Source organism: Mesoplodon mirus, assembly GCF_964341445.2.
Source record: "Mesoplodon mirus genome assembly, chromosome: 4".
Taxonomy (NCBI): Eukaryota; Metazoa; Chordata; class Mammalia; order Artiodactyla; family Ziphiidae; genus Mesoplodon; species Mesoplodon mirus.
The window spans coordinates 121,216,052-121,228,329 of record NC_138979.1 but is presented as its reverse complement, the minus strand read 5'-3'; the positions used below and the strand labels follow the sequence as shown (position 1 = coordinate 121,228,329).

Sequence of the window (12,278 nt, the reverse complement as noted above, 5' to 3'; positions counted from 1 at the left end):
ACCAGAGAAGTCCCTGGAACAGGATTCTTTACATAATGTAATTCTGACGTTGTAGTCACAAATGATCCAGATAAAAAACAAGGAAAAGAAGAAAGTATCATTTCTAGAAAGCTCTCTGTAAACTCAGGTTTTATTTTATTCTTTGGCTGCATTGGGTCTTTGTTGCTGCGTGTGAGCTTTCTCTAGTTGTGGTGAGTGGGGGCTACTCTAGTTGCCGTGCACAGGCTTCTCATTGTGGTGGCTTCTCTTGTTGCAGAGCACAGGCTCTAGGTGCACAGGCTTCAGTAGTTGTGGCACGTGGGCTCAGTAGTTGTGGCTCGTGGGCTTAGTTGCTCCATGGTGTGTGGGATCTTCCCGGACCAGGGATTGAACTCGTGTCCCCTGTATTGGCAGGCAGATTCTTAACCACTGCGCCACCAGGGAAGTCCTAAACTCAGATTTTAAAAAGATATGAATAAAAGATGAAAAAGATGGACATATGCCAAGATAAGATTAGAGAGTGGCCCAGAACTACATAAATGGTGTCAGGAAGAGTCGTACCCCACCATGAGTCAAGTGTAAGGACAATAAATAGCTACCGGTGATTGAGCACATAGGCCAAGCTTGGCATGGATCATCTCATTGGATCATCTCATTGGATCTTTATGACAACCCCAAGAATTATCAAAATTAGAATTCAATATTCAGTTGGTAATATTATCACAATTATTGTCATCTTATTTTACTGACAAGAAAGTGAAGTACAGAGAGGCTAAGCAACTTGTCCAAGATAATGCAACCAGAAGAAAGAAGGCTGCCCATACTCTTAATTATTACATTATTCTTTCTCCGATAGCTAAAAATATGTCAACAGATAGAAGTGATGGGCTTTTTGTCCAACATTGTAGCGAGGCTGAATGGTAGCAGCTGCTCTCTGAACTTTGCTATGCTGCCCAAGGATGATGAGAAGAAAGAAGAAAAATGCCAGAAAGTCGGCCAAGAAAAACAAAGATCTGGTGAAAAAATCTGGGGGCAAGGCCAAAACAAGAAGTGGTCCAAAGACAGTTTAGGACAAGCTCAATAACCTAGTCTTGTTTGACAAAGAGATACATGACAAACTCTGTAAGCAAGTTTCCAACTATAAGCTCATAGCCTCACTGTCATCTCTGAGAGACAGAAGATTAGCAGTTCTCTGGCCAGGGCAGCCTTTCAGAAGCTCCTTAGTAAAGGACTTATTAAGCTGGTTTCAAAGCACAGAGCTCACGTAACTTACACTAGAAACACCAAAGGTGGAGATGCCCCAGCCACTGGTGAAGATGCATGAACAGGTCCCTCCAGCTGTACATTTTGAAAAATAAAACTTTATTACATAAAAAAAAAGAAAAAGAATTGATGGCTCTATTATAACAAAGAAAAATTTAGTGAAGTTAAAGGAAAGTTTCTATATTAAAATTTTTTTGATCACAAAGTGTAAGATAAGAGTTTTTGTTGCTGTCACTAAGTTCAATGACAGTGGCATGAAACAGCTCTTGTGGTCTTAGGCTGTGTTAACTCTAACAAAGTATGAGGAACAAAGAAGATAGCAGACTTGAATTCAGCAGCCACACTCAGAGCACTCTTTAAAAACACCAAACTTTAAAAAATTAAAAGATGACCCATTGATAGCATTAAAGAAAAATTTGAAAAGAAACATATGCCAGAAATTGCAGTCCCCACTGCAATTACTGATTTTAATTTTTTTCATGTTATTTCCAAGTAATATTTCACAAGCAGATACATTTTAATGCAATCATGTGTATAAGCTATTTTGCATTTTCTTTCCCACATACCACACATAATCATTTTAATTATCATTTTTGGAGGCTGAATAATTTTCTGTCATGTTGATGCACCATAATTTACTAAACCAAATTGTTGGGTACTTAGCCTGTTTGCATTTTATTTCCATTATGGGGAAATGTCATTTTGATCAATTGGAATTTTATCTTTTCTGTGTGGGATGTATTATCGTTGTCTAAATATAGCTCCAGGCTGGTTATAGAATTTTTCAGAGCCTATAGAATAGAAAAGGAATGATAGAACATTTCTACATTTATTCTTCATTAGCCAATGATTTTTCTGTTAGTGACTTGTACCATGCCTGAGTAAAGGAACCTGGGGTCAATGACAATTATCCCAAAGGTTGTCTTAATTTGTGAAGACCAAATCGCAGCAATATCTTTGGGGAAAGAGATAAATATGAGTTTCTTTAGATGAGAGTAACTGCAGCAGTAATGTGGGAAATGGGTGATCAGTTAGTGGGAAATATTGGTCTGGTCTGTAAAAATCAGTAAATAGGAAAGACTGAAAATTATTTCACTCCTTGAGCAAATTCAGCTTGACCGTGGTTTTTCCCAAAGCCATACCTTCTCTTGTCTATCTGGTGAACTTTAATTCCTTTCTTAAGAGTCAGCTTACCAGTCACCATCTTTGTGAGGCTTTCCTTCTCCTTTCCAGCACAGAACTCTGTAATTCACCCCTCTTATTGCCTTTATCCTCACATTCACAACTCATTTTTTTTTTTCAGAATAAACTATGAGTTCCTTGGGGCTGGGACTTGGTCTTGCTCATCATTCTAGCTCCACCATCTATCATAGTATCTGGCATGTAGTAATTTTTTTTTTTTTTTTTTTTTTTTTGCAGTACGCCGGCCTCTCACTGTTGTGGCCTCTCCCGTTGCGGAGCACAGGCTCCGGACGTGCAGGCTCAGCGGCCATGGCTCACGGGCCCAGCCACTCCGCGGCATGTGGGATCTTCCCTGACCGGGGCACGAACCCATGTCCCCTGCATCGGCAGGCGGACTCTCAACCACTGCACCACCAGGGAAGCCCATGTAGTAATGTTTTAAAAAGAAATTAATGAGTTCTTGTTGAATGCATTAGAGTGAACAGTAAGAATCTATTTCATCTGTTGTACTTTGTTCAACAACTTAAATACCAAGGAATGTTCTAGGTTTTAGTGTATAGTGGGTGTGTGCACGCACCCACACACACTTGCTGCAAGGGAGAGGTGGAAAGATGTTCTCTGACCTATGCATCCTCTTTTATAGAAGATGTAGGCAAGAGGTGGGGGAAGCTGGGAATATGCATAAATGAGCCATTCTGTGGTGGCTGATCAGCACCTAAAACATATTCCGTCATTCTAGGGTTACAGAGCACCCCCTTTAGAGCACGACGTCTTTTTACACATATGGAAATATCTTCATTTTTTAAAGTGGTGATTTACTTCCCACAGTCTCTATCTATACCTTTGTTAAAGCTGAAAAGCTTGTTTATTCATCTTACCACTCACAGAGCCAAACTGTTTGAAATAGTTTATCTTCAGAAAGTAATAAGAGATGTAAGGGAAAGGATCACCAGGGTCTGTGTATTGACAGGAAGGAAGTTCCAGACATGCAGGGACATTCCTAGCTTTAATGCCAGCTTTTCTTTTACTCCTTTATTCAGTTTTCATTTGAATTTCTAAATCTGTCATCATGTCCAGACATCATGTCCAGACACTTGCCCCAGTTCTGCCTTTCCAGCTTTATTTCAGAGTCAAATTCTTTCTCTTAGGTCAGCAACTTTAGTCAGCACCCCTTCTTTCTCAGAGGCACATTTGAATTTATACCCTACTGCTCTACTAACAAATTCTCAGTCCTTGTCATTTTAGCTTTTCACTTCTCTATTCTTAAACAAAAATTGCTGACGGGTCACTGTGATTTTCTTAAAACTTTGCAAGGCTAAGCTACTGGCAGGTAGCTAGCCTTTGACACTGGAGCTATCAAAACCTCTGATTAGAAACTTCAGGGTTAGATGTTTCCCAGGAGCATTTATTTTAAGATACTGCTTTATGCATACAGAACCAAGATTTGGGATCTGTAGAGGTAGACAATAAGTCGGGGGGAGGCAACATCTCTAAGGTTCAGGTTCATGCCACATATCTGTACATGTTACCATTGGTACAATACACAGGGATATACCAGAGTCATCAGAGAAAGTCCAGTGGTACCCTGATTCAGGGAAGATTCTCTCCCAAACATGGCTGGATTAATAAGCACTCCAGGTTTCAGGCAGCAATGAACACCTTCAAAGAGGCAATTACTGGTTGGCTTAATGTCAATTCCTGTCAAGACTGTAGAATGATGAATTAAAAGGATGGATTTTTTTAGCACATAGGGAAGATGCATGATTCTAAGAACATATGATGTCAGATGAATCTACTTTTTTTGACAAGGTTAATAAACTGGCAGTTAAGAGGAGTGGCATTTATATATATATCATGTGGATTTCATGAAGACGTTTAACTGGATCCTGTGATATTCTTTGAAATAAAATGGAAAGAGGCTAGATAAGAGTAAGTTTAATGACTCAAAATTACTGAACAACTTTATCTCAAAATGTTTATTAATGGATCAATTTTAGTTTGGGGGACTTCTTTAATGCCAGGTTACAGGGTTAAATACTTGTAGTCAACATTTTTCTAAAATATAACCCAGATATTGACTGCCCCATCATTCTTCTGTTCCATCATGCTTACATGCTATTGATAAGGAGTTCACTCACATCAGAAAGTGAGCATTGAGGATTTTACTGAAGATTCATAAGTCAGGGGAGACGTTTTTATATTTTATACTCCAAAGTTAACAACTTATTCCTTCCGTAAGAGAGTTATTTCTCTGTACTTTTTATGATACTTTGCCTAGCATTCCTGGCTCTTGTTTTACCTCTGTCCTCAATTTTCCCTAGGCAATTTTTTTTTTTGCGGTACGCGGGCCTCTCACTGTTGTGGACTCTCCCATTGCGGAGCACAGGCTCTGGATGCGCAGGCTCACGGGCCCAGCCATGGCTCACAGGCCCAGCCGCTCCGCGGCATGTGGGATCTTCCCGGACCGGGGCACAAACCCGTGTCCCCTGCATCGGCAGGCGGACTCTCAACCACTGTGCCACCAGAGAAGCCCTTCCCTAGGCATTTTGAATTCCTTTATAAAGCAGAGCTGTTCAACTTGAGCCTCCTTTCTACTTCTAGTTTATATGCCCAAATCCATCATGGCATTTGTCAAAACAAGGAACCCTCTAGAGTGACAGAATACACCTGTCACCTGGAAAGCAGGCAAGATTATAAAGGAAAAGATTTCCCTAACAGCCTTGACTTAGGTGAAAAAAATTAGAACATGTATATATGAGGGTGAAGATGATAAGGGGGCTCAAAACCATGTTGTCTGGTTATCTATCACAGTGTAACAAATATCCTAAAGTGTGGTGGCTTAAACAACAATTCATTATTTTCTCCACGGTTCTGAGAGTTGACTGTGCTCAGCTAGCTGGTTCTCTCTTGGGGATCTCACATGCAGTTGTAGTCAGTTAGTGACTGGGACTGAAGTCTCCTGCAGGCTTGACTGGGCTGGATAGTCACACGTCTGGTAACCTCAGTGCTGCTCCACACACCTCTTTTTCAGAAGAGTAGCCTGGACTTTTTACATGGTGGTTCAGGGCTCTACGAAGAATGGACAAAGCACATGTTCTAAGGCAGAAGCTGAGGCTTTTTATCACCCATCCATGGATGTCCTAGAACTTCATTTTCACTGTATTCTATTGGTCAAGGCAAATCATTAAAGCCAGCCCAGATTCAAAAGGAGGGGAATTAGATTCCACCTTCTGAGTCGAGGAGCAGCATGCATGTGTGAGTAGGGAAGGAATTGATGGTGCCATCTTTGACTTTCTTCCATTGTCTCCCTTGCCACAATTCACATCCCTCCCACATGCAAAATTACAGTCATGCTCTCCTAAGATCCCCAAAACTTCCTTTTATTTCAGCATTGCATCAGAGTCTAGGATCTGCTCATCTAATCAGGTACAGATACAATTCTTTGGGTACCACACCTTGAGTATGGTTTCTGTTAACATGAAGACCTTGAGCTAAAGAGACAAGTGTATCTGCTCTCTGCACACCCAAGATACTGTGGTGATACAGGATAGGATAGCTATACCATAAATTAACACTCCTGGCAAAAGGACATGGTAGTCACTGGTCTAATTCTGAAAACCACCTGTTCCTTTAAATGGGTCCATCCTGCTCCCTGACAATGATTCTCCGTGGTTCTTGGTTCTGAACTCTGAGTCATCCTTCCTTTTCTATAAGAAATGGTTCATGTTTGCAATGAAGTAGTTTTCTCAGCCTGCACCCTCATAGAAGTTTCGGGGTCCAAAGATGATCTAAAGGTATAAAGTGATATTTCATTGTGGTTTTAATTTTCATTTCTCTGATTACCATAAATATTAATGAATTTGAGTATCTTTTTTATGTTTCTAGGTAATTCATATTTCTTATTCTGTGAAACGCCTATTTATGTCTTTTGCTTATTTTCCTTAAATGGATTGATTTCAATGGATTGGTAGAAATTCTTTATATTTTCTGGATTATAATCCTGGATTCTGTGTTAAAAATACCTTTTCCTAGTTTGTGGCTTGTCTTTTTACTTTATCATGTCGTTTGAACTGAAGTTATTAATTTTAATATATCAAACTTATCAGTTCCTTCTTTTGTGGTTGTGCTTTTTGTTTCTCTTTAAAGAAATTCTTCTTTACCCTGAGATCATACATCTATTTCTTATTTTCTTTGAAAAGTTTCATAGTTTTGATTTCATATTGACATCAATTCATAAGCATGGTGTGAATTAAGGATCAATTTTCATTTATTTAATATGGATAACCTGCTTTACCAGCCTTATTCAACATTATGTACAATGTCAGCTCTGCCTTAAATCAGGTTTCCATATATTCTTGAGCTCTCTATCCTGTTAGCTGTGACCAATACTACATTGGCCTCTGTGATCAATACCATATTGCTTTAGTTATATATCTTTAAAATAAGTCCTAATATCTACTATAGCGAGTCCCCCAATGTGGTTTTCAGGACTGTCCTAGATCTCCTTGACCCTTTGTGCTTTCCTACAAATTTTAGAAGCAGCCTGTCGGGTTCCATAAAAATAAAAGAAAGCAAACAACTCCTCATTCATGTTTTGGTTGCAATTACAGACATTACTGCATTTTCACTGTCATTCACTCTCACGTCATTTCCTTCCTCACCCAACTTGGATTTCATGTTTACTCACTCCCTCGCAAATACCCTTAATTCCCTTGACCCTCTCTCCCTTCTTTTTACTGCTAACCACATAATTGCTTTCTCTGTGCCTGTACCCAATTTCTTCAGCTATAATTGCTGGAGAAAACCAAATAACTACAGTGAATGGTTTCATTTAAAATTCATGACGACAGATTTCAAATAAGGCCTCAATACTATTTCACATTCCTCTACACTTAACCGTTCTCCGAAATTACCTCTATCGTACCTCTCCCTCTCTTGTCAAACCTGTTTCTTCCTGTTCCTTTCCCTTTTCACTCTCAGAAGATAATCTTGCCTCACTTGATTGAGAAGGTCAGAGCCACAAGGAGAAACTCTCTTATTATCCTATCTCCAAATCTACCTACCACATCAGTCCCAGTTTCTGCTCCCCTCCCGCCACCTGTTGTTGGTTGTTACTAAGAACAAAACTCACTGTTCCTATCAAAGGCCAGCTCCTTCCTTGTGTTCTGGATCTCATCCCCTCTCATCTTTTCAAGATGTTTCCTTTTGCATTCTCTCTCATCTACTTCATGAAGTTTTCACTTTCCACTGACTAATTTCCATCAGCGTAAAAACAGGCTCTATTATCAAACTAACAAAAAAGCAAAACCTCTTAGGATCTCTCCTTTCAGCTAATGTCCCAGTAGAGGCAACATAATGTAGTGGTTAGGAATATATAGTCTGATGCCAGATACCTTGGGTTCAAATTTCACCTCGTCACTTACTAGTATTGTGACCCTAGGCAAGCGACCCTATCCAGTTCAGTAGACACTAGCCACATGTAGCTATTTACATTTAAGTGTATATTAAAATTCAGTAAATTATTTTATTTATTTATTTTATTTATTTATTTATGGCTATGTTGGGTCTTCGTTGTTGCATGAGGGCTTTCTCTAGTTGTAGTGAGCGGAGGCTACTCTTTGCTGCGGTGCGTGGGCTTCTCATTGTGGTGGCTTCTCTTGTTGCAGAGCACAGGCTCTAGGTGCCCAGCTTCAGTAGTTGTGGCACGTGGGCTCAGTAGTTGTGGCTTGCGAGCTCTAGAGCACACAGGCTTAGTTGCTCCACAGCATGTAGGATCTTCCCGGACCAGGGATTGAACCCATGTCTCCTGCATTGGCAGGCAGATTCTTAACCACTGCGTCACCAGGGAAGTCCTAAAATTCAGTAAGTAATTTAAATAAAAATTTAGTTCTTCAGAGGGACTAGCCACATTTGTGGCTACCATATTGGATGGTGCAGCTGTTGAACTGTTCCATCATTGCAGAAAGTTCTATTACACACCACTGGCCTAGAACAGCAGGCTTCTTTTTTTTTCCATTTTTTTAAAAAAATTGAAGTATAATTGATTTACAGTGTTTCAGGTGTACAGCAAAGTGATTCAGATATATGTATGTATCTACGTGTAAATATATATGTATATATATATATTTATATTCTTTTTCAGATTCTTTTCCATTATACTTTATTACAAGATGTTGAATATATTTCCCTGTGCTATACAGTAGGTCATTGTTGTTTATCTGTTTTATACGTAATAGTGTGTATCTGTTAATCCCAAATTCCTAATTTATCCCTCACCTTCCCCCTTTGGTAACCATAAGTTTATTTTCTATGTCTGTGAGTCTGTTTCTGTTTTGTAAATAAGTTCATTTGTATCATTTTTTTAGATTCCACATATAAGTGATATCATATGATACTTGTCTTTCTCTGACTTACTTCACTTAGAATGATAATCTCTAGGTCCATCCATGTTGCTTGCAAATGGCATTATTTCATTCTTTTTTATGGTCAAGTAATATTCCATTGTATATATATGCCCCACATCTTCTTTATCCATCCATCTGTTGATGGACATTTAGGTTGCTTCCACATCTTGGCTATTGTGAATAGTGCTGTTATGAACATTGGGGTGCATGTATCTTTTCGAGTTAGAGTTTTCATCTTTTCTGGATATATGCCCAGGAGTGGGATTGCTGGATCATATATTAACTCTATTTTTAGTTTTTTAAAGAACCTCCATACTGTTCTCCATAGTGGCTGCACCAATTTACATTCATAGCAACAGTGTGGGAGGGTTCCTTTCTCTCCATACCCTCTCCAGCATTTATTATTTGTAGATATTTTGATGATAGCAATTCTGACCAGTGTGAGGTGATACCTTATTGTGGTTTTGATTTGCATTTCTCTAATAATTAGCAGTGTTGAGCATCTTTTCAAGTGCCTGTTGGCCATCTGTATTAGAACAGCCAGTCTTTAAAAGTTTTTTTGATTTATTTTTACAAGTTAAACAAAATATTTATTTTTCCAGCCTTATTGAGATGTAATTGACATATACATTATGTAAGTTTAAGTTATACAGTGTGTTGATTCGATACACTTACATATTGCAAAATGATTATCCCACTAGCATTAGCTAACACTTCCATCACATCACATAATTATCAATTGTTTTCTGTGATGAGAACATTTAAGAACCCCTTTCTAATTATATTCTATCATATCACAATTTAAGTTTTTATCAACATTTGTCCCTATCTGATATAATTTATGTTCACTTATTTGTTTATTTATTGCCTGTTTTTTCCTATCAGAATTCAAGCTCTGTGGGAACAGTTTCTGCTTCACCATGTGATTCTCAGTGCCTAGAACAATGCCTGACACTACTGAGTTCAATAAATATTTATTCAGTGATGGCTGATCAGACATTAAAAAGCTTTGGGCTGGGAAGAGAAATGTTTACTGAGACAAAATGTACTCATTTTTACATCGTTGGTGGATATTAGCTGTAGTGTATTGATAATGAGGGATATAGTAATTACTAATATTTAGAGTTTAGTGAAAGTCAAGAAAAAGGAATAAGCAGCTATACTGAGACTGGGTCCTGGTGTTTGTGCTGTGTCAGCAGTAGAATATTACTAGCCCAAGGGCCTGATTAGAATATTTGAAAGTTTACAACTTTGAGAACACACATGTGAACCATTGTTGAGGAGTTAGATTCTATGTGTGAGTTTAGTTGTTTTGGAAGCAGGCTGCCTCACATTCTCGAGAATGTTCATTGCAGTATTGCCTATGACAGCAAACAATTGGAAACAACTTAAAAGTTCCGCAATATGGGAATAGATAAACACATTATGGTACAATCATACAATACATCATTGTGGAGCAGTAAAATAACTAACCTAGATCTCAATTGGAAATAAATCTCAAAATCTAATAATGAGTTGAAAAGAACAATTTATAGATGGATAAATATGGTATAAACACATAAATTTTTAAAATAAATTTATTTATTTATATTTAATTTTTGGCTGCGTTGGGTCTTCGTTGCTGTGCACAGGCTTTCTCTAGTTGCAGCGAGTAGGGACTACTCTTTGTTGTGGGGCGTGGGCTTCTCTTCGTTGCAGTGCACGGGCTTCTCATTGCGGTGGCTTCTTTTGTTGTGGAGCATGGGCCCTAGGCGAACGGGATTCAGTAGTTGCAGCACACGGGCTTGCAGGCTCTAGAGCACAGGCTCAGTAGTTGCTCCGTAGCATGTGGGATCTTCCTGGACCAGGGCTCGAGCCCATGTCGCCTGCACTGGAAGGCAGATTGTTAACCACTGCACCACTAGGGAAGTCCAATACTTACATACATTTTTTTGGGAATCAACAGTCAAGTACCTTATTTTTTTTATATACTACCCAAAGCAATCTACAGATTCAACACAAGCCCCATCAAACCACCAATGGCATTCTTCACAGAACCAGGACAAAAAAATCTTAAAATTTGTATGGAGACACAAAAGACCCCAAACACCAAAGCAATCTTTTTTCTTTTTTAAACATCTTTATTGGAGTATAATTGCTTTACAATGGTGTATTAGTTTCTGCTTTACAACAAAGTAAATCAGCTGCATATATACATATATCCCCATAACTCCTCCTTCTTGCGTCTCCCTCCCACCCTCCCTAACCCACCCCTCTAGGTGGTCACAAAGCACCGAGCTGATCTCCCTGTGCTACGTGGCTGCTTCCCACTAGCTATCTATTTTACATTTGGTAGTGTATATATGTCCATGTCACTCTCTCACTTCGTCCCAGCTTACCCTCCCCCCTCCCCATGTCCTCAAGTCCATTCTCTATGTCTACAACTTTATTCCTCTCCTGCCCCTAGGTTCTTCAGAACCTTTTTATTTTTCTTTTTTTTTTAAGATTCCATATATATGTGTTAGGATATGGTATTTGTTTTTCTCTTTCTGACTTACGTCACTGTATGACAGACTCTAGGTCCATCCACCTCACTACAAATAGCTCAATTTCATTTCTTTTTTGGCTGAGTAATAATCCTTGTATATATGTGCCACATCTTCTTTATCCATTCATCTGTCGATGGACACTTAGGTTGCTTCCATGTCCTGGCAATTGTAAAGAGAGCTGCAATGAACATTGTGGTACATGACTCTTTTTGAATTATGGTTTTCTCAGGGTATATGCCCAGTAGTGGGATTGCTGGGTCGTATGGTAGTTCTATTTTTAGTTTTTTAAGGAACCTCCATACTGTTCTCCATAGTGGCTGTATCAGTTTACATTCCCACCAACAGTGCAAGAGGGTTCCTTTTCTCCACACCCTCTCCAGCATTTATTGTTTGTAGATTTTTTGATGATGGCCATCCTGACTGGTGTGAGATGATACCTCATTGTACTTTTGATTTGCATTTCTCTAATGATTAGTGATGTTGAGCATCCTTTCATGAGTTTGTTGGCAATCTGTATATGTTCTTTGGAGAAATGTCTATTTAGGTCTTCTGCCCATTTTTGGATTGGGTTGTTTGCTTTTATGATGTTGAGCTGCATGAGCTGCTTGTAAATTTTGGAGATTAATCCTTTGTCAGTTGCTTCATTTGCAAATATTTTCTCTCATTCTTAGGGTTGTCTTTTGGTCTTGTTTATTGTTTCCTTTGCTGTGCAAAAGATTTTAAGTTTCATTACTTTATTTTTGTTTTTATGTCCATTTCTCTAGGAGGTGGATCAAAAAGTATCCTGCTATGATTTATGTCATAGAGGAGTGTTCTTCCTATGTTTTCCTCTAAGAGTTTGATAGTGTCTCACCTTACATTTAGGTCTTTAAGTCATTTTGAGTTTATTTTTGTGTACGGTGTTAGGAAGTGTTCTAATTTC

At 38.8% G+C, this 12,278-nt stretch overlaps 1 pseudogene across 1 annotated transcript; it reads left to right on the top strand.

Moving 5' to 3' along the window:
• Positions 1–925: 925 nt before the first annotated feature.
• LOC309802019 (small ribosomal subunit protein eS25-like) lies at positions 926–1,303 on the top strand (annotated as a pseudogene). Its single transcript has one exon. The product of its transcript is annotated as a small ribosomal subunit protein eS25-like (transcript).
• Positions 1,304–12,278: the final 10,975 nt, after the last annotated feature.